The following is a 6,197-nucleotide window of genomic DNA, read 5'->3' on the forward strand; positions in this document are numbered from 1 at the left end:
AAGCTCATTGTTACTAAGCCATTATACTAGCATACACTGAGTAAACTTAGTGGCATCCTAAAAGTGGCTGTTGGACTTTCATTAGTGTCCCACTAGTGCAAATCCATTTGCAGCACCTCTGCATTGCACACTCAAGCTCATTGTCACTAAGTCATTATACTAGCAAACACTGAGGAAACTTAGTGGCATCCTAAATGTGGCTGTTGGACGTCATTATTGTCCCACTGGTGCAAAGATATTTGCGGCACCTCTGCATTGCACACTGAAACTCATTGTTACTAAGCCATTCTAATAGCAAACTATGCTGCCATTTTAAGAGCTGTAGTTGCATTGTCAGGGATAGTTATTGATTCTGCTGTTAATAAAGCTAGACCACCGCTGCAATCTACACCACCTCTCAATTTTTACTACCACATTTTAAGTGCACAATCTTGTCGCAATCAAAATGAGTGGCAAAATGACAGATGCTGGTGGAAAGGGGAAGAGGTGTGTTGGAAAATGAAAAAAAGGGTTTATCCGTGGGGAAGGTGGCAAAGCTCCATTAACATCTGCTGAAGATAGACCATATTCCAGCAAAAGTAAGATGTCTACTACATACCGTGGACAATCCGATGTGCTCCCTTTTTTACGAACACGAACAACTGGAACAAAGGTTGATGATGGCCAAAAAAAGAAAATGCTTGAATGGATCTCAAGTGGTCCAACAAGTGCCCTCTCCTCCACCTCAACTACCGCTTCCAAAAAACACCAGTCCTCTGAGTTGTCATCCCAATCACACTTGCTTTCTCCCAGCTCTGAAGTCTCCATCCGCCCTGCAAAGTATGGTGGGACTGAGATGGCTGAGTCTGAAGAGCTGTTCAGTCACACTGTAGCCTGGGAATCAGAGGTCTGCTCCCAAGCTACAGTGAGTACAGACCAGGAAATGGTCTGCACTGATGCCCAGAATCTTTGTGACTCTGATTCAGGCCGTGAGGACTAAGTTTCTGAGCATAATGTTGACCCTTATTCACAAACTGTAACACCTGTTGTTATAGACAATGAGGAACATACTGATGACGATGAGACGCAGATACTAGATTGGTTCACGTCAGGAAGAGGCTCGGTTGTGAGGGTTTAGGGGAGTGCGACCCATGACAAAGCTAAGAGGTTGACTTTATCACTCTGTAAGCTCTTGGCTACCGAAATGCTGCCTTTCCACCTGGTGGACACACAGGATTTTAGAGACCTTATGTCTGTCGCTGTGCCCCAGTACCAGATGCCCAGTCGCCACTACTTCTCTAAGAAAGGTGTGCCTGCGCTACACCAGCATATCGCACACAACATCACCGCTTCCTTGAGAAACTCTGTGTGTGAACAGGTGCATTCCACCACCGATGCTTGGACCAGTAAGCATGGACAGGGATGTTACATGTCGCTGACTGGGCACTGGGTAACTATGGTGATAGATGGTGATGGGTCTGCTGCACAAGTCTTGCCGTCCCCACGACTTGTGTGTTAATCCTCTGTCTGTACAAGTTCCGCTACTGCTTCTGCCTCCTCCACCTCATCTGGGTCCTCCACCTCCACCCCAAGCCTGCCTGGTCAGGCCACCAGTGTTCTAACTGTGCAGAAGGAATCACGCACCCCTCATTACTATGCTGGCAGCAGAGCGCAATGGCATCAGGCGGTCTTTAGCTTGAAATGTCTTGGAAATAAGAGTCACACAGCAGCTGAGTTGTGGGCAGCTCTGGAGACTGAGTTTAATAAATGGTTGTTTCCACTCAACCTGCAGCCTGGTAAGGCCGTGTGTGACAATGCTGCAAACCTGGGTGCGGCCCTTCACCTGGGCAAGGTGACACATGTGCCTTGTATGGCTCACGTGTTGAACCTTGTTGTCCAGCAATTTTTAACACACTATCCCGGCCTAGATGGCCTTCTGAACAGGGCACGAAAACTGTCTGCTCACTTCCGCCGTTCAACCACCGCTGCTGAGCGACTTGCATCACTCCAGAAGTCTTTCGGCCTGCCGGTTCATCGCATGAAATGCGATGTACCGACACGCTGGAATTTGACTCTCCACATGGTACAGCGACTGTGGCAGCACCGTCGAGCCCTGGTGCAATACGTCATGACGTATATCCTTTGCCAACAAGATGCAGAGGTGGGGCAGATCACCCTGATGGAGTGGTCTCAGATCAAGGACCTATGCACCCTTCTGCACAGTTTCGACACGGCGATGAATATGTTTAGCGCTGATAATGCCATTATCAGCATGACAATTCCAGTCATTTACATGCTGGAGCACACACTAAACACTATTCGGAGTCAGGGGGTGGGACAACAGGAAGGGGAGAAACTACAGGAGAATTCATATGCGCAAGAGACAACAACATCACCAAGGTCCAGACGTTCATCATCACCAACGCGGCAGGCATGGGACCATGGGGGACAGGGATCAACAAGGGCGCATAGTAGCAGGCGAAATGTTGAGGAAGGTGCAGGAGAACATGAAGAAATGGAGGACGAACTGTCCATGGACATGGAAGACTCAGCGGATGAGGGAGACCTTGGTCAAATTTCAGTTGAAAGAGGTTGGGGGGAGATGTCAGAGGAAGAAAGAACGGTTAACACCTCTATGCCAAAAACACAGCATGGACTTGGTCCGCATGGCTGCACAAGACACATGAGCACCTTCTTGCTGCACTACCTCCAATATGACCCTCGTATTGTCAAAATTAGAAGTGTTGATGACTACTGGCTTGCTACACTATTAGATCCCCGGTACAAGTCCAAATGTTGTGACATAATTCCAGCCATAGAAAGCGACGCACGTATGCAGGAGTATCAGCAAAAGCTGTTACTAGATCTTAGCTCGGCTTTTCCACCAAACAACTGTGGTGCAGGGAGTGAATCTCCCAGTTGTAACTTGACAAACATGGGATGGTCTCGTCATCTTCAACAGTCTACCCATACCAGCAGCACTGTATCTGGTGCTGGTAACAGCAATTTTATTGAATCTTTTCATAATTTTTTTAGACCTTCCTTTGCAAGGCCACCAGAGACAACAAGTCTGACACATAGTCAATGGCTGGAGAGGATGATACAGGAGTATCTCCAAATGAAGAGTGATGCCATGACTTTGCAAATGGAGCCTTGCTCATTTTAGGCTTCAAATCTTGAAAAATGGCCAAAGCTCTCCACTTACGCCTTGGAGATTTTGTCGTGTCCAGCTGTCAGCGTTGTCGCTGAACGTGTCTTCAGTGCTGCTGGGTGTGTGCTGACAGATAAGCGCACGCATCTGTCCAGTGACAATGTGGACAGACTAACGTTCATCAAAATGAACAAGTCATGGATCCACAAGGAATTTACTACCCCTGTGTCATCCTGGGGAGAGTAAATGCTTCTGGATTTTGAATGTGCTTGATGCAAATCTACCTGTGAAGTGTACAACTGGGGCACAAGTGCTGCCACTGAAGGGGTGGGTGTGTGTGGCCCAATTTTTGGAAAAAAGGGAGACTCCGCTTGGAGTAACCCTTGCTTGCTGTGTTTTTTAAAAGGAGCCAAGATGAACAAGTCATGGTTCAGCAAAGACTTTGCTACCTACCCCGGTGTCATCCTGGGGACGGTTAAGAATTGCGTATTTTTGAATGTGCTTGATGCAAATCTACCTGTGAAGTGTACAACTGGGGCACAAGTGCTGCCACTGAAGGGGTGGGTGTCTGTGTGGCCCAATTTTTGGATAAAAAGGGAGACTCTGCTTGGAGTAACCCTTGCGGTGTTTTGCATGATTTTAGAAGGCCATGGCATGCCTATATTCATGTCTCGTCCTCTTTTTCCTTTTCAAGCTGTTTTGTTTTCTCATGAGAATTTGTTCTTGTCACTTTCTCATGTGTTTCTGTTGTGAGTTGTTTGTCACCTTTTGGACACCTTTGAGGGTGTTTTCTAGGTGTTTTTATGTGTTTGTGATTGCCTGCAATTGTTTCCTATGCGGTTCACTGAACCGAACTCGAACGAGACCTCCGTTCGGCGAACCGAACTCGAGCCGAACCACGGCCGGTTTGCTCATCTCTACTCCCTACCAGAATTAAGGTGGGAATGTACTGCTAGAAAATTCTTGCACTTAAAAGGGAAAAGTGCACCAAAGACTCAAGAATATGTATAAAGTTTTACATGCTCAAGCAATAGAATTGTTGAAATGTTATGCAACGTTAAAGAAAGTGCCTCCCATTAAGTGATGAAAAGTTAATTGTTAACGTGTTACAGGATTTAAAAATTTTGCAGTTAATGCCACTATATTTGTGTTTCAGCCTGCGGACATGCTGGGATTCGCTGTGGGGGAGTGTGGCCCCCCTGAGGCTTTTGTCGCCACAGAGGTACTGTACCTCAGACAGAGGTGTGGTATCCCATCCTGGGTAAGAAGAGGGTCATTTACCGGTTCACAGACAAAACCTGCACACACCAATTGTTAGGATACACACAGGGTCAGGGTTTAAGGCAGGTACCCCATTAATGCTGGGAGTAGTGACCAGTATACCTTGTTATGGGGCCTTAAGTCACATTCACTGTCCTAGAGGGGTGGAGCCTGGAAAGGGGGAGTGTAGCAGGAGTCAGGGGGTCAGTTAGAAAAACCGGTTAGTTCAAGTTTGAAAGAGGCAGTGTGGGCAGTCTTTCAGAGAAGTGACAGTGGATAGGAGTCTGTGAGAGGGTCTGTGACAGAAAGTCTGAGAGAAAGGAGTGAGAAGACTTGGTTTTTTTGGTGAAGACCCTGGGGCCCTGCAAGGTCCAGGTGACACCGAGGAAAGGGTTCCAGAGTGCCACGGATGTGCGGGAGGCCTCCGTGGACTTGTTCCACCAAGAACACCAGTTGGAGGAATCTGGTCGCAACAACGGCGACGGTCCCCAGGCTAAAGGAGGAAAACATTTCCCTTAAGTAGTCCGAAGATTGCTTCAGGCACCCGAGGCCACAACCTGCCACCAATCACCTGCAAGTGGGAGCAATACAAAGACTGAGGTCAGCCACCCTTTGGACAGGCTCGGTGGCGGAGGCACAGGACAGTCTAGTGAAGGTCGGCGCTAGTGAGACGGCCAGGGAAGGTACATTGAGCGGTGCATCGGTACTGACCCTTGAACTATTTGGCATTGGAACAGTGAATTCTGGCACACCACGGGGTAACCAGTCAGCAGCAGTATTGGAACCAACTGTGAGTAAAAACATCTTAACTGCAAATCCCTGTGTCGTCTGCTTTGTCCTGCACACCATCAACATCAATCATAGACTTTCCAAACTGTTGCCCCGGGGTATTTGCTCCACCTGTTGGGAGCAAGAAACACCTCAGCTGCCACAACACCAGCCCCAGAGGTCCCGTACAGCAGCCTCGGCTCCAAAGCTGCCATCCACAGGTGAGTCACGAATCTTATACAAACTTTATTACCATCTCTACCAATACCGCCACATTATTTGACTCCGCCAGGGTCACGGAGTCAGGCCCTGCCACCGCTGACTACCCCGGACTAGTTCGGCCCAACACCGAGTCACCTAAGGCCCTGGAGCGGGCTAGTCACAATCACAGGATACACAGTTTCTATTGATTACAAAGAGTGTGTGCACAGTGAATCTTCATCACTTTTTTATGTGTTTTTAGTGCAGTTTTGTCACCAGGAAAGTCAATGAGAACCTTGAAGTTTTGAGCACATGTTGCTTTTCTTACACTTGCAGATTCGGTGCAAAAGAAAATCTGCATTTAGTGTTTTCCACCCCAAAATGCATAAAAAATGCAAGGAAAAACACATACAAAAAAATGCATAAAAAAGCATAAAAAATGAAGCAAAATGTGGTACAAGTGCACATTTTTCTGCCAAGAGATGCAGATTTGGTGTAGAAATTTCTGCCATCAAATACTCAGCGTGCGCACAGGAGAAATGCAAAATTCAAAGGTGTACACAATTCTAAAAAAAAAAAAAGATAGTAGCACAGGGGGTCATCAGTGCTGAAAGTTATGAGCAGTGCACAGGTGCAAGACTTCTGGCCCAATTTACCTGGATCTCTGTGTGAGTGCCACTTTGAGTTATTTAGGTGGCTGCAGGGCAGGACTAGTAAAAAAAAGCAGTCCTGCCACTCAAACAACATCTGCCCAAATCTAAAATTACTCCTCCCAACACTATGAAGAAAACATAGCAGCGTGCAATGCAAAGTTTCGCAAATTTTCTTTACTTTGCCA

Source organism: Anomaloglossus baeobatrachus, chromosome 6 (genome assembly GCF_048569485.1).
Source record: "Anomaloglossus baeobatrachus isolate aAnoBae1 chromosome 6, aAnoBae1.hap1, whole genome shotgun sequence".
In the NCBI taxonomy this organism is placed as follows: domain Eukaryota; kingdom Metazoa; phylum Chordata; class Amphibia; order Anura; family Aromobatidae; genus Anomaloglossus; species Anomaloglossus baeobatrachus.